Source organism: Bacillus rossius, chromosome 2 (assembly GCF_032445375.1).
Source record: "Bacillus rossius redtenbacheri isolate Brsri chromosome 2, Brsri_v3, whole genome shotgun sequence".
Lineage (NCBI taxonomy): Eukaryota > Metazoa > Arthropoda > Insecta > Phasmatodea > Bacillidae > Bacillus > Bacillus rossius.
The window spans coordinates 47211022-47236310 of NC_086331.1; the positions used below are offsets into that span (position 1 = coordinate 47211022).

A 25289-nucleotide genomic window follows, 5' to 3' on the forward strand; every position below is an offset into this window, starting at 1 on the left:
TGTGCTCCCGGTTATTCTTGACAATATTATGGTGGATTTCTCCGTGTGCTCCTGATTATTCTTGTCAATATTATGGTAGTTTTCTCCGGGTGCTCCTGATTATTCTTGTCAATATTATGGTGGTTTTCTTCGTGTGCTCCTGATTATTAATGTCAATATTTTGATGGTTTTCTCCGTGTGCTTCCGATTATTCTTGACAATATTATGGTGGTTTTCTCCGTGTGCTCCTGATTATTCTTGACAATATTTTGATGGTTTTCTCTGGGTGCTTCTGATTATTCCTGACTAGACATCTGATGATTTTCTCCGAGTGCTTCTGGTTACAGATGAGAAATCGATCCCTGCATGAAGGATTTTTTTTACTTAATGAGGCATGTCATTTTTTTTCAAGGTTACATGTAATTAGTGAATTTCTGCTACTTAATCAACACTTGTAATATTTTTATCAGGTGGAAATTAAAAAAAAATATCATTACTCAGTCAAATAATAATCTCTGAGAAATCTAAGAAGCACTAACAGGAAGGACGAACTTCCTTCTCCTTGGAGTCTAGCGAAGCCATCCTTCTTTTGCGATCGTTAGTGAGCATCCCGCATCCCGCATAAAATAACTAAATATTATTTACCTGCAAGTAACATGTGGCGACATCTGTTGTTGAAAAGCAGAACTACTTGCAACAAGTACCTTTGAATGAGATAAATTAATTCTCGCTCATGAAATAATTAAACAATTCTATTTAAGTAATATATCTAATTTAAAACTCTTAGTTTGCATCTGACATTAGTCTCAGTACCTAATATGAATCCTGATTCGGAATTAGTTGCTGTATCGAAACGTCGTCACTGTAGATACTGTAGCAAGGTGTTAACCTTGAGAAAGAATGCTAAACGACATGAGAGAAGCGAGTGTAATTTGGGTCCTTGTCAAAAACCATTTCATTGCAGTCAGTGTCAGAAATCCTTTGGTAGAAGATATTACTTGGATAGACATTACAAGACCTGTACAATTAAGTTGAATAAAGATAACGAAGACTGGGATACAACATCGCGGAAGAGGAACGAAGGCGAAAAAGCTAATGCTAAAATTACTGATCTAGATCAAGATAATAATTTAAAATTTAAAACAACCGAAGGAAGTTGTAACCACATTAGAAATGAAAATATATTTACTCCAATATCTAGTCGTCTCCATGAAAATGTGAAAGATGGAGAACCACCTGAAGCTTACAAGGTCGAAGACTTTGATGAATCATCTGAAGCTGGCATGATTGAAGATTGTGGTGACACATCTGAGGCTGACATGATTGAGTACTGTACTGAAGCACCAAAAGCAGGCAAGATCGAAGACTGTGATGGCGGTCTGAGACCAAAACGATGGAAACAACGTAATAAAATAAATTATCCTGATAAAGTTTGTGATGCTGACATGATTGAAGACTGTGGTGACACATCAGAAGCTGTTATGAACGAAGACTGTGCTGACACATCTAAGGCTGACATGATTTAGTACTGTGCTGAAGCACCAAAAGCATGCAAGAGCGAAGACTGTGATGGTGGTTTGAGACCAAAACGATGGAAACGTCGTAATAAAATAAATTATCCTGATCAAGCTTGTGATAATCACTGGCACGATGACGAAAGTGACCTTGTGGTTGGTGTTAAAACGATAGACACCAGAGATAATATTTATTATAAACATGCAAGGATGATGAACGCATCAGAAGAGATTGATTATACCTCATGGGAAGATCCTAACATATTGGTTGACAGGCTACGACTACTACATGGATCGCTTTGTGCAGGAAACTATTCGAACATTAAAGAAATACCCTTCATACTCAAAGAACTGAGGGAAGCTGGCTACATACAATAATGGCTTAAATTAAATGTATGTGTATAAACTTGAAGATAAATTAATATATTTTCTTTCCAAATGGTATCTACCATTTATTGAAATCTGATTTCTAAATAAAAATTATAACTTAAAGGTGCAATATACGTTACCACTGCCAGTCGAAATGTATACTAATAAAGACATGTTAGTAATCATGCCAAGTTCGATAAGAAAAGTAATTGGAATCAGTTGGAACCAATTGAAGATGGAGCTCTTGGAGCAATTGGAGCCTTTTGAGCATTTGGAGCCTTTTGGAGCTGATGGAGCCATTTGGAGCATTTGGAGCTGTCTTAAGCATTTGGAGGCTGTTTGAGCATTTGGAGCCTTTTGAAGAATTTGGAGCCTTTTGGAGCATTTGGAGCCTTTTTAAGCATTTGGAGCTGTCAAGCATTTGGAGGCTGTTGGAGCATTTGGAGGCTGTTGGAGCATTTGGAGGCTGTTGGAGCATTTGGAGCCTTTTGAAGAATTTGGAGCCTTTTGGAGTCATTTGGAGCATTTGGAGCCTTTTTAAGCATTTGGAGCTGTCAAGCATTTGGAGGCCGTTTGGAGCATTTGGAGCCATTTGGAGCTGTGTTAAGCATTTGGAGGCTGTTGGAGCTGTTGGAGCCATTGGAGACCGTTTGGAGCATTTGGAGCTGTTGGAGCTAAGAAGTAGTCGTTGCACGTCTATGCAGGGCTTAATGTTTATAAGATTGCTGGCTTTCGCAAGTGATTCTGTAGTAGGATAGAAATTGTGTAATAAATATTATGTTTGTAAAAGACTTTGTGGTGTTTTATTTCTCGAACCTTACTATTTTCTGATACTTTTTTAAAATTTAAGTTGTTTTATATCGGCCAGGGATCGAACCAAGGACCTTAGTCCATCTAATCAATCAGTATATAGATTAAAAATTTGAACTTTTTCCCGAATCTCTAGCATTACAATTACGAATTACCAATATGTTGGTCTTGATGTCTGATAGGATGATGGTAGTATAGGATTTAAGGTCTCTTTTAGAATTTTGAACATAGTTCATTGAAATTAATATTTTTTATATAAAATTAAATGTTTTGCATCATTCAGGGATCGAACCAAGGACTGGAGCGAATCGAATCAATATGTAAGTTAATGAGTGATTTTTTCTGATGAATTTTGGATTTTTTCCCGCTTTTCTAGCTACATTATTACATGATTTCAAGATGGCGGCCGAATTTCAAGATGGCGGGGGCACCTCGGTAATAAATGATTACTGCACTGTAGCGGGTTAGAATAAAATTATCCAGATGGAAATGTACTCTATAATACAAGTACACACACAAGATGGCGTACTCCGACAGGTGGCAGCTCCTGGTAGCATGTACTGAACATAAAATGTCGAATCCATGATGGTCGACAAGGACAAATTTAAATTTCAAGGACAAGGTCAAAGTTCAAGGTCAAGGTCAAATTTCAAGGTCAAAGTTCAAGGTCAACAGTTGAGGACAAAAGTATGGTGACCAGATAATTATACTGACATGGTATCGGCACACTGTAGCAGACGAAAACAAGATGGTGGTCTCCAGCGGATGAAGACAAGATGTCGGACATGACGTCATACCAGTTGACGATATATACCTTGGTATTGTTGGTGGTAGATCAGTCTAGGTAGCTTTCATGGAGGAAGGATCGACCGTTTACTCTCGCCGTGGAATCGAACCAAGGATGTACATCGATATAATAAAACAGAATTCAAATAGGTTAGTTTTTTGATGAATTTTGGAATTTTTTTCATTAAAATCGGATAATAAATATAGATTTTCAAGATGGCGTCCAAATTTCAAGATGGCGGACATGACGTCATACTAGGTGAAGGTATATATACTTTGAAAAAAGTGGTGGGAGTCAGTCTGCCAGCAGCCACCACGGGGGGAAGGATCGGTCGCCATTTTTATTTTTTTTGCACTCGTCGGGTTTGAACCAAAGACTCCGAACTCCGTGTCGTAAAAGTATATTTTTTTATAAATATTTTTATTAAAATTTACTAATTGAATTTTTTTATAATTTAAAAAAAATTCATTAAAATCGGATAATAAATAAAAAAGTTAAAAATGGCGGCCGTAACGGAAATTGCAACGGTGACGTCATCATCCAAGATGGCGGTCATGGTATCCTTATTCCTAGAAATGGCTTATAAGTGGCTATGGCTTAGGAGTCTTAAGCCAGTTTTAGGAATTTTCAGCCGCTAGGATTTTTAGTAAATAAAACGGGAAATTTTCCCTCGAACCAGGAAATTTTTCCCTCTGAAAGAGAAATTTTTAATATTTGGAATTTTTTGAGATTTTTTGGTGGAATTTTTTTCCTAAGAAATGGAAATTTTTGCGATTTTTGAGGAATATTGGGCGATTTTTGCCCAATGTTGGTGGATTTTGACGGTCGAAGGTCAATGTACTACTTGTCCCGTTACGCTGTGTCCCGTTACACTCATCGAAGATGGCGGCCGTGACGTCACAATGTAAACAATCTTCAATCCACGCCCCGGACCCGTGTCCCCGGAGCCCCATTCCTATACTACTCATAGTAAATCTCATCATAATGAATGACGAGAGTTTTCAATTCATTTTTGGCTTTCCGCTACTTCCTGTGCTTTCCGAAATAACTCCTTCAAGATATATAGTGTTATATTTTTTTTATTCAGATGCCTTTGGCAAATGATGTTCGCTGCAAACAACATGTTTATAATTTTTTTTTGATGTAGCTTACCATGCGCACAACAGAAGAGCCTAACAGATATATTGTTGCCACCTTGATTTATAATGGGAAATATATGAAACAATGTTTCCCGGCTCAAAGTTGTGTTATCATTTTGGTTTTAGACGATTTTGAGAAAGCTGTACAGCATGTACAACGCATTTTGTAATTTCTTGGTGAAGCACACAATACGCACAACAGAATGACATATCAGCTCTATCTGTACAGCGTTTAGTTTAGTTAAAAAAAATATTTGAATTTTGTAGTATTGCATAATAGTGTTATATTTTTTTTATTCAGATGCCTTTGGAAAATGATGTTCGCTGCAAACAACATATTAATAATTTTTTCATGTAGCTAACCATGCGCACAACAGAAGAGCCTAACAGATCTATTGTTGCCACCTTGATTTATAATGGGAAATAAATGAAACAATGTTTCCCGGCTGAAAGTTGTGTAATCATTTTATTTTAGACGATTTTGAGAGAGCTGTACGGCATGTACAACGCATTTGGTATTTCTTTGTAAAGCACACAATGCGTACAACAGAATGACATATCAGCTCTATCCGTACAGCGTTTAGTTAAAGTTAAAAAAAATACTTGAATTTTGTAGTACTGCATATAGGTGTTATATTTTTGATTCATATGCCTTTGGTAAGTGCTGTACGCTAAGAACCACAAAATTGTAACTTTTTTTATTTTGCATACCATGCGCACAACAGAAGAGCCTAACAGATCTATTGTTGCCACCTTGATAAATGACGGGAAAAATATGAAACAATGTTTCCCGGCTCAAAGTTGTGTTATCATTTTGGTTTAGACGATTTTAAGAGAGCTGTACGGCATGTACAATGTATTTTGTAATATCTTGGTGAAGCACACAATACGCACAACAGAAAGAAATATTAGCTCTATCTGTACAGCGTTTAGTTTAAGTAAAAAAAAATATTTGAACTTTGTAGTTCTGCATAATGGTGTTACATTTTTGAATCAACTGCCTTTGGTAAGTGCTGTTCATTGCAAACAACATATTTATAATTTTTTTGATGTAGCATACCATGCGCACAACAGAAGAGCATAACAGATCTATTTTTGCTACCTTGATTTAAAATTGGAAAAATATGAAACACTGTATCCCGGCTGAAAGTTGTGTTATCATTTTGGTTTAGACGATTTTGAGAGAGCTGTACGGCATGCACAACTCATTTTGTAATTTCTTGGTAAAGCTCATAATACGCACAACAGAATGACATATCAGCTCTATCTGTACAGCGTTTAGTTTAAGTCAAAAAAAATATTTGAATTTTGTAGTACTGTATAATGGTGTTATATTTTTGAACAAGATGCCTTTGGTAAGTGCTGTACGCTGAGAACTACAAAATTATAACTATTTTTATGTAGCAGACCATGCGCACAACAGAAGAGCCTAACAGATCTATTGTTGCCAATTTGATTATTGACGGAAAAAAAATGAAACAATGTATCCCGGCTCAAAGTTGTGTTATCATTTTGGTTTAGACGATTTTGAGAGAGCTGTACGGCATGTACAACATATTTTGTAATTTCTTGGTCAAGCACACAATACGCACAAAAGAAAGACATATCAGCTCTATTTGTACAGCGTTTAGTTTAAATAACAAAAAAATTTGAATTTTGTAGTTCTGCATAATGGTGTTATATTTTTGAATCAACTGCCTTTGGTAAGTGCTGTTTGCTGAAAACCACAAAATTATAACTTTTTTTTTATGTAGCAGACCATGCGCACAACAGAAGAGCCTAACAGATCTATTGTTTCCACCTTGATTTATAATGGGAAAAATATGAAACAATGTTTCCCGTCTCAATGTTGTTTTATCATTTTGGTTTAGACGATTTTGAGAGAGCTGTACGGCATGTACAACGCATTTTGTAATTTCTTTGTAAAGCACACAATGCGCACAACAGAATGACATATCAGCTCTATCTGTACAGCGTTTAGTTTAAGTAAAAAAAAAATATTTGAATTTTGTAGTTCTACATAATGGTGTTATATTTTTGAATCAACTGCCTTTGGTAAGTGCTGTACGCTGAGAACCACAAAATTATAACTAATTTTATTTAGCAGACCATGCGTACAACAGAAGATCCTAACAGATATATTGTTGCCACCTTGATATATGACGGGAAAAATATGAAACAATGTTTCCCGGCTCAAAGTTGTGTTATCATTTTGGTTTAGACGATTTTAAGAGAGCTGTACGGCATGTACAATGTATTTTGTAATATCTTAGTGAAGCACACAATACGCACAACAGAAAGAAATATTAGCTCTATCTGTACAGCGTTTAGTTTAAGTAAAAAAAAAATATTTGAACTTTGTAGTTCTGCATAATGGTGTTACATTTTTGAATCAACTGCCTTTGGTAAGTGCTGTTCGTTGCAAACAACATATTTATAATTTTTTTGATGTAGCATACCATGCGCACAACAGAAGAGCATAACAGATCTATTTTTGCCACCTTGATTTATAATTGGAAAAATATGAAACATATATCCCGGCTGAAAATTGTGTTATCATTTTGGTTTAGACGATTTTGAGAGAGCTGTACGGCATGCACAACTCATTTTGTAATTTCTTGGTAAAGCTCACAATACGCACAACAGAATGACATATCAGCTCTATCTGTACAGCGTTTAGTTTAAGTTAAAAAAAATATTTGAATTTTGTAGTACTGCATAATGGTTAGGGACCCGGGAATTTCTTGAATAGCACCTGCCAAATTTCTTGAGTGAGGAAAGCAAAAATTCTTGAGTAAAATTACCAATATTCTTGAGTAAAATGCAAATTTCTTGAGTAACAAATGTATACAAGATCAAAATAAATTGAAAAGGCTGTTTAAATTTGCTGCATAAAAGCTTACATATAATAATTTTAAATTAATTTAAAAAAAATTAAAACCAATTTTTAAACCAGTGTTCATGCGCATTAAGGTAATTCACATTTTTAACAAGCAAATCAATAAAATAATGTAGCTTAGGCAGACACTTAAAATGAATACACACGTGTAATCAGTAAATAATGTGTTTTTGAAGTAAAATGTCTAGTAGCTACTAGTGTTTTTAAGATTAATTTCTTGTAAATACGTATACTTAAATGACAACTTCCAGAACCTCATGCAAAGGCTTCATATGCATAGGAAGACAGAAGTTCAAGGTTGGTTAGACTTAGATTTGTTCTCCTATTTGTGAGAACACCAGAAAATTGTGAGAAGAAGCGCTCACAATCCACATTTGACACAGGCATCCATATAGCTCTTAAAGCACCTACCACAAAGGATCTGTGGTCATCTTGCATTTAATTTAGTGCTTCAAATACACTAAGATTGGTGTGTGTTCTCAATAGCTCTGCGAGTTCAGTATATGCATGTACACCCTGATCAAGTTCTATGTCTTTAAGTGATGGAACTTTTGAGAAAAGAACTTTAAGTTCGTTGCTAGTAACATCCTGAGTGAGTATATTTTGCTTGTGAAACAACTCTGCAACTGGTTGCAAGTACTTGCGAGCAGGATCCTCTGACATTAACTTGTCCAGCTTCAGCGACATTTGTTGTGCTGTTTTTTTTAACAATTCGCTGGTTTTTCCTTTGTGGAGACTCTTGAGCTTGTTGGCACTTTCCTTCACTTCATCACTGAAGACACCTTCACCAAAAATTTGCAGTCTCCTCCTCACAAACTGGAGTTTTGGATAGACTTCTGAAGCCATAGGCTTAGAATTAGTTTCCAAGCTTACCAAGAATGGTTTAATGAGGGAACTGACTGATTTCACAAAGAGTGATTGTACATGCAGCATTCCGAGTTCCTCTTCGCCAAGGGTCTGTAGATGAGATGAACCACCATTGAAATTGTTCTTCCTTGCTGTCTCTGACCGCAGAAAAGCAAACAAGATCTCCCAGTTATCAGAAAGCCATTCAACTGCTGTCAACCAGGAGTTCCATCTGGTTACAACAGGAATAGGGAAAAATCCAGCACTAGAGTCTTCCTGTTGCAAAAACTGCTGGAAAGCATAACGCTTCTTCCTGGCATTTAAAAATATCTGCTTCACAGATATTACAACTTGGTTTTATTCTGAAAGACTGTTTTTCATGAGGACTCCAAGAAGATTCACTTTATGGGCCCAGCACTGCACTTGCACAACTGAATCAGGCAACAATATGGAAAGACCATCAAAACAAGATTTCATGTAAGAAGCTGCATCACTTACAAATGCCACCACCTGATCGTAGCCAACCTCCATATCTTGCAAGGCATCAGAAATAGCTCTAGCACATGTCCTGCCATTTACAGCTTCTAATGAAGTCACAGCTGCAACATACTGTTGTTGAGAGTCACAAGGCTCAACTGTAGAGAGCAAAACAACATAAATTGCTCTCCCTAACTTGTCTGTAGTTTCATCTGACATTATGGCAACACTCTTTTCTTTCAGTGCTGTAACCACTTCGTCCTTTCTAAATTTGGCTAATTGTGGCAGGTAATCTCGGCGTAAGGTATCACTGCTAGGCAGGTCTCCACCACCAACTATTTGTTTTTTCACCCACTGCCTGAATGCTGGATGATCTGCTTTCTCAAGTGGTATGTTTGCAGATACCATCATTTCCCCTGTCGATGTGATGAAGTCCATTTTAGCAACCTAAAAGTAAAACATGGACTTAGTATTTTTATAGATATATTTTTTTAACAGAAATATACATTTCTAAGCTTTAACAAAAGGACATGCAGGTTATTTAAACTGTGCTTTAGCACTGAGTAGCAAAATTATGTAGCTGGCAGCTTTATCATAAACTCCCAATTATCCATTTTAATTGTGACCCGTCGATGCCCGGATAATTGAAATCCTGTAAAAGATTAAAAATAAATAAAAAACAGCATAATTCGTTTCACGGTAAGAGCCGACCACGAATAAGTGTCTCAGCTTAAAAAAATAGGACACTGCCTCGCCATGTACCTAGTCTTTCTCCGTCTGCTAGGACGCGGCACTCCCACTGTTTCTTGTATTTATTTTTCCTACAACTCGGCGGCAAGTTAATCTTTACAGTTCCTTGTCGCTAGAGAAAAACGATATTGTTTGCATCATGAAAACCTGTCGTGATATACTCGTGAAGATTTCCTTCACGTAGGTTGCTCGTTCACGGTCATTTACAACAGTTGTTGGAAGAGAGAAAGTTAACACTGCGCAAGATAAGATTGTGCTGACAATGCACACATAAATTCAGGCAAGGTCCCCCCCCCCCTTTTTTTCACAACCCGTGGCCATTCTTCCAGCCGAATGCCAGCCAGACACGTCACTCGCCAGGCGCCTGCCGTGTTGCTGGGCCGAGCGGAAAGTAACACGTGAAACAAACAAACAGAAGAGTCAACGGAGGGGGGTGGGGGAGTAAAAGTAAGGGTATCCCCCTCGGGTTTAAAGAGTGACAAATGTGACATCTGAAAGGGAGGACGACACAAAGGTTAGACCAAACAGCTTTCTGACACAGAGACAGAGTGGTTAAAAATATTAAACGGCCAAGAAAATAAATATGTACGTCGGAGCGATGTCATTTTTTTTACAGCTTCAGAATAACTATTAATTAATCTAAATTCATGCACGGATAACCCAAAAACCGGATATTCCGGGGCCCGGATAACCGAGAGTTTACTGTAGCTACTTGTGTTCCTGAAGTGACGTACTTTTTTTTTATAAAACAATAAAAAATAAAAAGGATTTGTTAATGGTTCTGTGATATACATTTTCAATATTGTTGAAAGATAATGAATGCATGCCAACATTATATCGTGTAACACTACCGTACCTTCGCTTCCTTGGCGCCTTCGACAGCTTCAAACATTGTTTTCTGCCGTTTTCCTTTCTTGACGGCTTCAACGTGACCATTACTTCGTATGTGTTTCTTCACACCGTTGGAAGTTTCCCACGCCACTGTTTTATTGCAAAAACGGCATATCATAATATTTTGAGATTTAACCATTCCATCTTGGGAAAACTGTTTCACTCTTTCGTCAATGTTTATTTTGGGCGGCATATCCGCATATATAAACGAACGTTTCGAATATATGTACACCCTACGACTATTCAAACCTGACTGGACCGAGCTGGCACTACGCTTGCTCCCCTTTTACACTGTCACACACTCACTGTTCATCTTCCGCCGCTGCCTTCCCCCCTACGCTCTTCTCAACTTCCGCCAACCCGGCTATTGCAACCCGATATTGTTGACGGATAAACAACCGTCTCGCGCTCGCACAAACTTTTTTTTTTCTGTCATGGATCCGAAAAATTCGCGGATAATCTTGAATAGATACAGAAATTCGTGGGTACTACCGAATTTTAACAAATTCGCGAGTATTTCTTGATTCAAAAAACATACTAAATCATTTTTTTATAATGTATTTAATATTTTTAACAACATTTTAAATGGTTTTAACAATTTTCGCGAATTAGCGAGTCGCGAATTTCCCGGGTCCCTAATAATGGTGTTATATTTTTGAACAAGATGCCTTTGGTAAGTGCTGTACGCTGAGAACTACCAAATTATAACTATTTTTATGTAGCAGACCATGCGCACAACAGAAGAGCCTAACAGATCTATTGTTGCCACCTTGATTATTGACGGAAAAAAAATTTAACAATGTATCTCGGCTCAAAGTTGTGTTATTTTGGTTTAGACGATTTTGAGAGAGCTGTACGGCATGTACAACATATTTTGTAATTTCTTGGTCAAGCACACAATACGCACAAAAGAAAGACATATCAGCTCTATCTGTACAGCGTTTAGTTTAAATTTAAAAAAATATTTGAATTTTGTAGTTCTGCATAATGGTGTTATATTTTTGAATCAACTGCCTTTGGTAAGTGCTGGTTGCTGAAAACCACAAAATTATAACTATTTTTATGTAGCAGACCATGCGCACAACAGAAGAGCCTAACAGATCTATTGTTTCCACCTTGATTTATAATGGGAAAAATATGAAACAATGTTTCCCGTCTCAAAGTTGTGTTATCATTTTGGTTTAGACAATTTTGAGAGAGCTGTACGGCATGTACAACGAATTTTGTATTTTCTTTGTAAAGCACACAATGCGTACAACAGAATGACATATCAGCTCTATCTGTACAGCGTTTAGTTTAAGTAAAAAAAAATATTTGAATTTTGTAGTTCTACATAATGGTGTTATATTTTTGAATCAACTGCCTTTGGTAAGTGCTGTACGCTGAGAACCACAAAATTATAACTATTTTTATTTAGCAGACCATGCGTACAACAGAAGATCCTTACAGATATATTGTTGCCACCTTGGTTTATGACGTGAAAAAAATGAAAAAAAAATTCCCGGCTCAAAGTTGTGTTATCATTTTGTTTTAGTCGATTTTGAGAGAGCTGTACGGCATGTACAACACATTTTGTAATTTCTTGGTAAAGCACACAATACGCACAACAGAAAGACATATCAGCTCTATCGGTACAGCGTTTAATTAATGCTTAAAAAAAATTTAAATTTTTTTTAGTATTTAATAATAGTGTTATTTTTTTAAATCAGATGCTTTTGGCAAGTGCTGTTCACTGCAAACGACATATTTATAATTTTTTTTTTGATTTAGCAGAGCTGTATGGCAGGTACCACGCATTTTTTATGGGTAGTGCTGTACTCTGTTAAATCTTGAATAGAGCTAACTTCAATACAGTGTTGCACTTTATATGTGTAGTGCTGTACTAGAAGTTTATTTCATGTGTGTAGAGCTATGCTTTTTTCCTGTGTTGCATTTAGTATGGTTAGTGCTGTACTCCATTGTATTTCTATAATAGTTAGATATGTACTGTACAGGGATGTTTATGCTGTACATTCATGTATTTTCTTTCATGTTGCATTTTGTTTGGGTAGTACTGTGATTCTTTACAACTAGAATAGAGTTAACTCAATTGCAGTGTTGCACTTTATATGTTCTATAATGTACTTGCATTTCCTTTCGTGTTGCATTTCGTATGTGTAGTGTTGTACAGTTTGTTGCATTTTGTAGGGGTAGTCAATCACTTGTTGCACATTTTATGTGTTGTGCTGTACTAAAAAGTGTTGCATTTTGTATGTGTAGTGCTGTACACAAGAACGTGTTGTATTTTGTATCTTCAGTACTGTACAGCTTGGCTCCGCCCACATCTCCGGGTGGGGGAAATGAGGGGAAGGAAAATAAAGCTGGATAAATCCAACTTCAGCCTAGTCTAAAAACGTATGGTTTGCTCATTTTTAGTGTAAACGAGTTAAAAGATTATTTCATTAATTTTTTTTCTTCCAAATAAAATGAAAGTATTCAAACGAAACGACCATCCAATCTAAAAAAACAATATTTGAATCGCTTATTTATGAAAGGGCATAAGTCAACTTTTTTGAAGAAATGAGTTACATACAGGATGCCAATCTGTGGGTGTATACGCATCGTTTAGTTACTAAAAGGCACTAGTCTGATGCATGGAAGTGGGTTTACCGACCGCCAGAAAATTTAGTTTAGTTATGAAAAGGAATTAGTCAGTGGACTTATGTCCTTTCATAACCAAATGATTACAGCTATTAATCAGTGGACTTATGTCCTTTCATAACCATATAATTGCAGCTAGTTACAAAGAGAAAACAAATAGCAGTATACTCTTCCGACCTCTTTGGCAGTATCATGCAGTGTTGCATGCTGGTATATTCTGCTATCATTTGTTTTGTTGTGTACTTTCAGTTACTTTTGGTTTGTTTACTAGTAGAAAATGAGTGAAATGGAGTCTAATAAGACTTGTGTGGAAAATGATTGTAACCATTCCATGAAACGTAAAAAAGGTGTGCGAAATGTGGAAGAATACAAATGTCAAAGAATTAAACGAGCTCGTCTGCAAGGAAAGGAGTATGCAAACTACAGAGGGAATTTTGTGAAAACTAAAAGTACTACCGAGTCGTGCAGGTTACCTAATTCTTCATATTATTTTCTTTTAAGATTTATATTCATTCATCTTTCAGATTTCACTCACGTAAACATAATTCAGTTTGTAGAAATGTATTAGTTAACTACCTATTATTGATAATTTGGAAATATTTAAAATAGCTCGCACGACTCATAAAAAAATTATTTTTATTGTTTTAGATGTGCAAGAAAATGCTATGACAAGATTGACATTGCACAGAGAGGGAAATTACTTGATGCTATACATTTCTTTTCATGCAAGAATGAGCAAGACATCTATCTTCAAGGTTTGCTTGACGCTGTGCCAATTAAACATCGCCGACCAAGGAATGGTGACAAGTCTGGAAAAAGGTCATCCTCCTTCACTTTCCATGTAGTTATTCAAGAACGAAGAGTGAAAGTGTGCAAGAAAGCATTCATTCAGTTATATGGAGTATCTGCCAAGAGGGTAAGGAGACTGCAAACATTGTTACTATGTGGACAAACTCCAAAAGACATGCGAGGCCAACAAAACAATAGGAAGTCGGTGCCTGTTGGTGATGTTCAGGCCATCAAAGACCACATATCTTCATTTCCTGTCAAGATAAGCCACCATGCATCCAAAGAATATAAATATCTTGATGCGCAGTTGGATATAAAGAAGATGCATACACTGTTCAAAGAGAAATTTCCTGATTGTAAAGTTAAGTATTCTTTCTATTACAAGATTTTCAGGGAAAATTTCAATCTCCACTTTGGGAGACCACAGATAGACACCTGTGGAGAATGTGAACAACTGAAGGTCAAGATAAAAAATCCTAATCTTAATGAATGTGCTAAGCGAGTTGCCATGGCCGAGCTGGCCATTCATGAAAGAAGGAGTAACAAGTTTTACACAAGCATGAAAGACACGAAACACATTTGCAAAAACAATGATAGTGTGTTAGGGTTAACGTTTGATTATATGCAGAACATTTCACTGCCCTGCATTCCAGTATAAGAGCTTTTTTACTATCGCCAGCTTTCGGTGTTTCCCTTTGCCATACATAACCTGAAAACAGATGAGGCGAGTTTATTTTTATATCACGAAGGGCAGGCAAATAAAGGGCCAAATGAAACATGCTCTTTTCTCCACAAATACATAAGTGACAACGTGCCTCCATGTGTTAAAGAACTGCACCTTTACAGTGATGCTTGCGGAGGGCAGAATAAGAACAATTGCATGGTAAGATTCTTGTTATCACTTACTGACACCAACAGATTTGACATTATTATCCATCGGTTTCCGATACGTGGTCATTCATATCTTGCTTGCGATCGTGATTTTGCACTGGTGAAACGTGTTCTTAAAAAGACTGATAGATACTATGTACCCATGGAGGTCTGCCAACTTATTACATCTGCAGGAGTTCCTGGAAAATTTACAGTCAACATGGTAACATCTGATGACGTGTTGGACTTCAAGAATTGGCGGCCCAGCCATTACAAAAAGACATGCTTATCATTGGAAAGCCAGAGTAAAGCAGTTCCGCGAAGCCAGAAGCAAGACTTTGCTGTATCAAGGTTTGTAGAGTTCCAGTACAACAGTCGCCATAAAGGTACTGTAGTTGCTTCCGAATTCATTGGCGGCCTTGTGTCACATACTTTTGTGCTTCGTCAATCATCCGACAAAAGTTTGAATCCTACTATTCCTGTTCAAAAGGCGTATCCTGCGAAAAATGTGCCAATTAATGCAAAGAAGATTATTGACTTAAAGAAGGTTCTCCGTTATGTTCCAGGTGAACACAGAGACTTCTACGATGAGATTATCCAGTGGCCTACTAAGCAAACAGACTGAGCTACCATGCCATTGTAACAGGCATTGTTACATAATAACATACAAAGTGTGAAGTTATATTAACACCTTTTGTACATGTTTTCAAAACAATGTGTAGTCTTACATCACTGTTGTTTAAAGTGAAATGATGCTTTAGTACATAACTTTTGTGGTGTTGTTTAAAGAGGGTATGCCTGTGATGTTATGCATTATAAGGTCAGTGAAAATGGCGTAAAGTGTTCAATAATATGGTGTACACGTTTACTGAACTATATCTAGGTTGAATTACATCATTGTATTTCGATTGGAATATTTTATTACATAAGTTTTGTTGACTTGCAAGGTTAAGTTATAAAAGGGCCTAAGTCTGTGATATTTAACAATTTTTTTCTCGCAGGTAATGAAACACTTGCAAAGCATGCACTTGTCAATGTAGTGACATTTAGGTACAGAGTAGTAAAAAAATATTAATTTTGATGTATGAAACTTATAACAGATATGATATAGTTTTTTGCATATTACCACAACTTTTAGTGAATTGACTTATGCCTTTTCATAAATAAGCGATTCATTTATAAAACAGAGCTATTTTCGAATAAACACATGTTAAGTACAACAAGAATTGTATTCAATTAAATTAACGAATGGTAGATCATAATAAGCATTAACACAGCACATCTATAAAAAACTTTACTTATTAAAAAATAACAATATATTTATTTGCCTAAGAAAGTAATAAATTTACACAGTAACTTACCTTGATATTCTTATTCAACTTCGGCAATATAAAGGCTTATTTACCTTGGTAAAGTTCCATATGTATATGACCAACACCAACAAAATACATACTGTAGGATTCCATGATGGTTTTACACTAAAAACCTCTAATTAAAAACATCAACCCAAGATAATAGACACACTTTTTTTAATTAAAAAAATCAGAAATGAATAAAAAAAACTTAAATAAGTAAAAAAAAAGTTCAAAAAATTGTTTAACCGGAAAATATTTTTGTTTTAAATAAACGTACTTTAAATATAATAAATATTAACATCACAAAAACAATAAGTATTTACTAATTCATAGGGATAAAAAAGAGGATTTTCCGAAATTAAAAATAATTCCAGCGTTAACTAATTGTTTTATTTACAATAGGTAAAAATCCATAATTTTTAGCTAGGCCGTAAGATCTTATGTATATACTTTTACCAACAAAAAAGTGCGCTGAATGACTGAAGTAGCTGACGCAAAATGTGCTTGATATGAAAAATTTTTTCTTCATTCTCAATAAAAAAAAAGTTTTACAATAAGCATACAAAAGTGAAGTTCTACTCAGCAATAAACAAGAAAAATTTAAGTTTTAAAAAAAAAAGTACCTACTTAAAACAAAAATACTAACTAAACATGGACAACTGCAGCCCGATTTTTATTATTAATTTTAATTCATAGGGATCAAACTTAGGACTGTCCACACATTACTTATTATTCCAGCGTTAGCGCAAGGCTTTCTTTACCATATGTACCATCCACAATTTTAAGCTGGGCCGTGAGATCTTCTGTATATACTTTTACCAACAAAATTGTGCGCCGAATGACTGAAGTAGCCTGCGCAAAATATGCTTGAATTTTATAATTTTTTTTTTCTTCATTGTCAGTCAAGAATAAAATTTATTTACCTTAAGCATACAAAAGTGAAGGTTCTACTCAGCAATTAACCAGAAAATATTTAAGTTTGAAAAATAAGTACTTAAAAAAAACTAACTAAACATTAACCACTGCAGTCAGATTTTTATTATAAATTTTATTTCATAGGGATCAAACTAAGGATTGTCCACACATTACTTATTATTCCAGCGTTAGCGTAAGGCTTTCTTTACAATTTTTACCATCCACAATTTTGAGCTGGGCCGTGAGATCTGTATATACTTTTACCAACAAAAAAGTGCGCCGAATGACTGAAGTAGCTGACGCAAAATGTGCTTGATATGAATAATTTTTTCTTCATTCTCAATAAAAAAAAATGTTTTACAATAAGCATACAAAAGTGAAGTTCTACTCAGCAATAAACAAGAAAAATTTAAGTTTTAAAAAAAAAGTACCTACTTAAAACAAAAATACTAACTAAACATGGACAACTGCAGCCCGATTTTTATTATTAATTTTAATTCATAGGGATCAAACAAAGGATTGTCCACACATAACATTTTGTTCCAGCGTTAGCCCAAGGCTTTCTTTACAATTTGTACCATCCACAATTTTAAGCTGGGCCGTGAGATCTTCTGTATATACTTTTACCAACTAAAAGGTGAATGAATGAAGTTGCCTGCGCATAAATGCTTGAATTGAATAATTGTTTTTCTTCATTGTCAGTCAAGAAATTTATTTTTTTACGATAAACATACAAATGTGAATGTTCTACTCAGCAATAAACCAGAAAATATATAAGTTTGAAAAATAAGTACTTAAAAAAAAACACTACCTTAACATTAACACTGCAGCCAGATTTTTATTATAAATTTTAATTCATAGGGATCAAACTAAGGAATGTCCACACATTACTTATTATTCCAGCGTTAGCCCAAGGCTTTCTTTACAATATGTACCATACACAATTTTAAGCTGGGCCGTGAGATAATCTGTATATACTTTTACCAACAAAAAAGGGCGCCGAATGACTAAAATAGCCTGCGCGAAATGTGCTTGGATAATATAATTTTTTCCGTCATGCTCAATAGAAAAAAAAAATTATTTACATTAAGCATACAAAAGTTAATGTTCTACTCAGCAATAAACCAGAAAATATTTAAGTTTGAAAAATAAGTACTTAAAAAAACACTAACTAAACATTAACCACTGCAGCCAGATTTTTATTATAAATTTTAATTCATAGGGATCAAACTAAGAATTGTCCGAACATAACACATGATTCCAATGTTAGCTAAAGGTATCATTTACAATTTGTACCATCCACAATTTTAAGCTGGGCCGTGAGATCTTCTGTATATAATTTTACCAACAAAAAAGTGTGCCGAATTGCTGCTGTAGCCTGCGCGAAATGGGCTAAATAAAATAATTTTTTTTCTTCATTCTCAATCGAGAAAGAAATGTTTTACAATAAGTATACAAAATTGAAAGTTCTACTCAGCAATTAACCAGAAAATATTTAAGTTTGAAAAATAAGTTCTTCAAAAAACACTAGCTAAACATTGACCTCTGCATTCCAAATTTTTATGATAAATTTTAATTCATAGGGATCAAACTAAGGATTGTCCGAACATAACATATGATTCCAATGTTATCCCAAGGCTTTCTTTACAATTTGTACCATCCATAATTTTAAGCTGGGCCGTGAGATCTTCTGTATATACTTTTACCAACCAAAAAGTGTGCCGAATGACTGAAGTATCCTGTGCAAAATATGCTTGAATTTGATAATTTTTTTTCTTCATTGTCAGTCAAGAAAAAAATTTTAATTACATTAAGAATACAAAAGTGAATGTTCTACTCAGCATTAAACCAGAAAATATTTCGGTTTGAAAAATAAGTACATACATAAATACTAACAAATCATGGCCCACTGCAGCCAGATTTTTATTATAAATTTTAATTTATAGGGATCAAACTAAGGATTGTCCACACATTACTTATTATTCCAGCGTTAGCGTAATGCTTTCTTTACAATTTTTACCATCCACAATTTTGAGCTGGGCCGTGAGATCTTCTGTATATACTTTTACCAACAAAAAAGTGCGCCGAATGACTGCATTAGCTGACGCGAAATGTGCTTCAATTGAATAATTTTTTCTTCATTCTCAATCGAGAAAAAAAATTGTTTTTCAATAAGCATACAAAAATGAAGGTTCTACTCAGTATTAAACCAGAAAATATTTGGTTTTCAAATATAATTACAGAAAATAAACACTATCTTAACATGGACCACTGCAGTGAAATTTTTATTTTAAATTTTAATTTATATGGAACAAACTAAGTATTTTCCACACATACCTCTTTATTCTATCGCTAGCCCAAGGCTATCTTTACAATTTTTACCATCCTTAATTTTAAGCTAGGCCGTGAGATCTCCTGTATATACTTTTACCAACAATAATGTACGCCGAATGACTGACACGGTCTCAATTTATATTGATATTCCATGTGTCGCAGTCATACGCTCCCAGACGACGATATCTGACTGTAGATTTAAAGCAATATAATATACGTTTAATCACTAGTGTTCGCATCACGCGAAATAATTGACTGTACAAACAACGATTGCAACGGATTGCGTTACGAGACGAAAAACAATGGTGAGCGGGCCCGATAGCCACACTTACCATCACGAAAGCACACGATGAACTGACTTCCTGACGGAAGTTCGACGCGCTGCCAACCTTGGAAGCATTGCCAACTCTGGAACCATGGTGGCCAACTGTGAAGGGGTGGCGCTGCTACTTGTGCAGCGCGGGAATTCAAATGTTCGAATGTTCAGTCTCAAATTTGTTGCACACGTAAAGTCAGCAAAAATACTTAAATACCTATGTACACTATACACACTCCAAACATTCCGCCCACCTTGAAATGACCCATTTCAACACTACTCAAGAGGCAATGGGCACAACTTCACTACAGGGCGTTTTAGACTCCCAGAGGTGGTACGCACTGTAGCGACCCTAGGCACACCATCAGATCCAGGATGAAGATGCAGGACGCGTCCCAACTTCCATTGCAGGGGAGGTACTCTATCTTCCTTTATCAACACCAATTGGTTTGGTGTGATAGCTATCGTTTGATCTTGCCACTTCGAACGCTGCTGCAGTGTGTGCAGATATTCGCGGTGCCACCGGTGCCAAAAGTCCTGATGCAACCGCGATACTAGTTGCCAATGCTGCAGTCTGTTAAGTTGTACCTTTTCCAATTCGGGTTCAGGATGCGACACCAGCGGCTCCATGGTCAAGAAGTGTCCTGGGGTGAGAGCACGCAGATCATTGGGATCGGAACTTAATGGACAAAGTGGCCTAGAATTCAGTATGGCCTCCACTTGGACCACGACCGTGTAGAGCTCCTCAAAGCTGAGAATCTGTTCACCAATGACCCGATTTAAATGTGACTTGAACGCCTTAACTGCAGCCTCCCACAAGCCTCCGAAATGAGGAGTGGCTGGAGGGTTGAAGTGCCACCTCACTCCAAAAGGAGCCAAACAATCCACTATGGTCTGCTGATGCGATGAGGATGACAACATGCGTTGCAGTTCTGTCAGCTGGTTGTGGGCTCCAAAAAAGTTCGTCCCGCAATCGCTATAGAGGTCAGAGGATCTCCCTCTGCGGGCGATGAAACGTTTGTATGCAGCAAGGAACACCTCAGTCGACAGGTCAGACGCCAATTCCACATGAACCGCCTTAGTGGTACAACATACAAATATACACAGATAGGCCTTCAACAGAGTGACCTTGCGCACACGAGCCAGTTTTATGAAAAAGGGGCCAGCGTAATCCACGCCGGCCTTCGAAAATGGTTTCACTTGCTGAACTCTCATGGCCGGGAGACTTCCCATGAGGGGTGTGAAAGTGGGTGGCTGTGCCTTGAAACACTTCAAACAGCGGTGAACACAGCTGGTGATTGCCTGCTTATCTGAGAGAATCCAAAATTTCTCTCTAAGAATACTTTGAAGTGCTTGTATCCCGGGATGTTGATTGACGTTGTGATAGTGTTGTATAATCCTGCTCGTCAAGGGGTTTGATTTAGGAAGCAAGGCCGGGTGTTTGTGTTGAAATGGGAGCTTCGACTGGTCAAGCCTGCCACCCACCCTAAGAAACCCATCAGAGTCGAGGAAAGGATGAAGCTTCCGTATCTGTGGTGAGGTTCGCTTATTCTTTCTCAAAGAGGCCAGGTCATCTTTGAACACCATCGACTGAACTCGAAGTATCCAGAAATTTAAGGCAGTCTCCAACTCACGAGGACACGGGGTCCCTGATTCACGAGCACTTTGTGAGTGATGACAATTAGCAACAAAACGCAGAATATAGGCAGTCACTCTCAGTAACTTTATTAGACTGCTGAAACGTTCGACCAGTGAATCAATGTCTTCAGTATACAGAATAGTTGCCAATGCCAACGACTTCTTCTCCTGTTGGACCAAATCGGAAATGTCACTACACGAAGCACTTGCAGGCCATTCATCTGCAGGTAACGTCAACCATGCAGGGCCTGTCCACCAAAGGTGGTGGTCAAGTATCTGGGCAGGTAACAATCCACGTGAGCCACAGTCAGCAGGGTTGTGTTCTGAACGCACGTGCCTCCACCAACTTGAAGGGGTCAGGTCCTGAATCTCACTAACCCTATTTGCCACGAATGTTTTTAACTCATGAGATGAAGAGTGGATCCACGCTAGGGCTACTTGTGAATCAGTCCAGGCAACAATGGAGGTGAATTCAAGTTCCATTCCATGTACATTTATCATGTGACGAAGCAACCGAGACAAGAGAAGAGCTCCACACAACTCCAACCGAGGTAGAGACTGGGCCTTGACAGGGGCTACTTTAGATTTGCCAGCGAGCAGGTGTACCGTGATTGTCCCATAAACATCAACCACACGAAGGTAGACACTTGCTGCATAACCCAATTCTGAACTGTCTGAAAATCCATGAAGTTGATAGGAACAGCCCTGTTTTCCCCTGACAAGGCGAGAGATGTTGAGTGCAGACAGAAGAGGGAGCTGGCTGTTGAACTTTTTCCAGCTGTCTAATATGTTTGGTGGTGGTTTTGCATCCCAGTCGAGATTTTGAACCCAAAGGACTTGAATGAGACATTTTGCAAACATGCTGATAGGTGTCAACCAACCGATAGGATCGAAAATCCTTGCCACATTCGATAAAATTGTCCTTTTTGTCGCAGGGCAGGCGCTGGCTCGGACCTTGTATGAATATGTGTCGGAGGTGGGGTTCCACTGTAGTCCCAGTACCTTGATTACAGTGCAGCTGTCCTGATCCAGGCTAACGGTTGGAGGGTTTCAATATCCTCAGCAGGAAGCCAATTCAGGAGTGTCGGATGGTTGCTCATGAATTTTCGGAGTTGAAATCCCCCTTTCGCTAAAAGCTTGATGAGCTCTTGCTGCATGGCCACTGCAGAGTCCACAGACGGCGCACCCGTAACAACATCGTCCACATAAACATCCGACAACAACACTCGAGAGGCAGTGGGAAATTGTTCTCTCTCATCTTCAGCCAGCTGCTTAAGAGTGCGGAGTGCCAAGAATGGGGCTGAAGACACTCCATAGGTCACAGTTTTCAGCCTGTAGTCCTGGACTGGAGCTGCGTCACTAGAGCGCCACACAATATGTTGATAATCCTGATGATGACGATGGACATGGATCTGGCGATACATTTGTTTTACGTCTGCCGTGAAAACTACAACATGTAAACGAAAGCTCAATAGTAGATTAAAAATATCTTGCTGCAATTTTGGCCCTGTTAACAAAGTATCATTAAGCGACACACCTGTGGAACTCTTGGCTGATGCATCAAAAACAACGCGCACCTTTGTAGTGGAGCTGTCTGGTTTCACGACAGCGTGGTGAGGTATATAGAAGGCATGGGCACAGTCCATTTCTGTCTCAGCGACTCTTTCCATGTGGCCCATCGCGAGATAATCCTCCATAAACTCGGAATACTTCTGCTTGAGGGCAGGGTCCCCTTTGAGACGTCTTTCCAGGCGAAGCAAACGATTAATGGCTTGAGGTCTAGAGGACCCTAACTCTGGCTCAGGCTGACAAAACGGTAATGCAACGCTGTACCGGCCGGTCTCATGCCTTGTGTAAGACTTCACAAACAGCTCTTCACAGTGTACATCCTCGGGAGACTGATGCTTCACAAGGGGAAATTCTTCAATCTCCCAAAACCTTCTCATGACATCAGGTAATGGGGGATGAGAGGTCACCAGCGAAACACAAAGGGATGTCATGTTGGTTGAAGTCTGTTCAATTTCCACCTTCCCCATCAGGATCCCACCCAGTACAGAGTCTAGAGCCACTGGAGACCCATCAATCTTTCCACCTTTCATTAAATACGGAACCAGGTCAGCACCAATAAGTAGGTCGACTGGACCAGGAGTGTCAAAGGCAGGATCAGCAAGGTGCAAGTGTGCCACAGATTTACGAACCCTATCAGACAACTTTGTACCTGGCACGCTACTGGTTATACGAGGAAGCACAAAAACATCCAGCGCAAACTGAGACGCTAAGATGCCAACTGGTGTGATAACAACTGAAACATAGGATTTGGCCACATTGACAGGGGTGTTGGATAAGCCCTGTATGGGCAAATGCGCCCCCCTTTTTGTTAGCCGCAGGTTCTGAACACACTTCTCTGAAATGAAGCTAGCTTGGCTAGCAGTGTCAAGCAGTGCCCGAACAACAAATGGTGTACCAGTGCGGTCGAGGATGTTTACCTGAGCAGTTGACAACAGGACAGTCTTAGAACAGCTCGGGGCTGCGGCGGTAACGGCAACTGTCGCAGAATTAGCTTCTGTTGACAAAGCATTGAAGCCTTCTGGAGATGCACAGCTGCCTTCGGGTGGTTGCTGCTTAAAATGTAACAAAGTATGGTGGCGAGCTCCACAATGACGACATGCTGACGATGGACAACCTTTGGCTCGATGTGCAGGCGAAAGACAATTCAAGCACAGATCCTGTCTTTTCACAATGGTATACCTATCTTTAGGGTCACTTTGATTAAACTTACTGCATTTTACAAGAGCATGTGGGCCACCACACAGACCGCAGGTCTGTGAGGAGCTGACTAAACTATTCAGCGCTTGACCACGAGATTGCTTCCAGCCAGCGAATGGTGGAGAAGATTTTCTCATGGGCGGCTGCAGTCCTGACGACTTGCCACGTGACTGAGCAACAGCCTCCTGAGCGCGACAGTGCTTTTCCAAAAACTTTACGAAATCACTCACTGTAGGGAACTCATTAGTAAGCGACATTTCCCACTGTGTCTGAAGAAAAGAATCTAAGCGCTTGCATAGGATAGGAAGCAGGATCAAGTCCCACTGAGTCACTGGCACATCCAGTGCCGTCAGGGCAGAAATGCTCTCAGTGATGCTTGTCAACAATTGGCGTAGTGCTTTAGGTGAGTCAGAGGTAACAGCTGGTGCGTGCAAGAGTGCATCTACGTGTATTGCCACGACAAGTCGCTTATTTTCATACCGCCCTGCGAGTAGCTTCCAGGCCACATCAAAGTTGGCATTGGACATAGTCAAGGAACTGATCATTCCTAAAGGCTCTCCACTGAGGGCAGATCTCAGATAGGCTAACTTTTCTACAGGGGAAAGCTCACTATTATTGGTGATAAGTGTACTGAACAAGTTCGAAAAGTTGGGCCATTGCTGTGGACTACCATCAAAACTTGGAAGTGATATCTTCGGCAGGGCCACACGTGGTTTGCTCACCTGAGACTGTGGTTGGCTGGAGGGCTGTACCTTTGAGTCCTCTATGCCGGCTACAACGGCCCTGATTTGGAAGTATTTATCATCGAAAGCTTCCATGCGAGAAGCGTGCTCAGCTACGTCCACATCTGTTTCGCCGATGGCTGCTTCCACCGCGACGCAGTCAGTTTCGAACTGCTCCTTTATGTTTTCCAAGTCGCGCACTGTTGCAAGAAATAAGTTTCTTTGCGAGGGGTCCTCACGCACGCTTTGAGAAAGGTCAAATGCCCGCTTCAGGCGACTCTCTGCGATGCGCACGCGTATCAGCGCTGACCGTTTATCCGCCATAGTAAATAGTCACGTAGTACAATGACTCAACACATAACCTAAAACACCACCACGTGAGAAGTATGCCGGTAAATGCTACCTCGGTGACGCACGAGTAACTACAGCGGAGACAAGCTCAACGTTCAACGAAGCACAAAAGGTTAGAGAAAATTACATACC

General features: G+C 38.3%; 1 long non-coding RNA gene across 1 annotated transcript in view; it reads right to left on the bottom strand.

Annotated features, from left to right (window-relative positions):
• The window catches only part of LOC134529952 (uncharacterized), a 73858-nt gene extending 57633 nt beyond the window's left edge, over window positions 1-16225 (bottom strand). The window contains exon 1 of the long non-coding RNA XR_010074753.1: window positions 16122-16225. This is a non-coding gene — a long non-coding RNA (uncharacterized LOC134529952). The remainder of the gene's footprint in view (window positions 1-16121) is intronic.
• Window positions 16226-25289: the final 9064 nt, after the last annotated feature.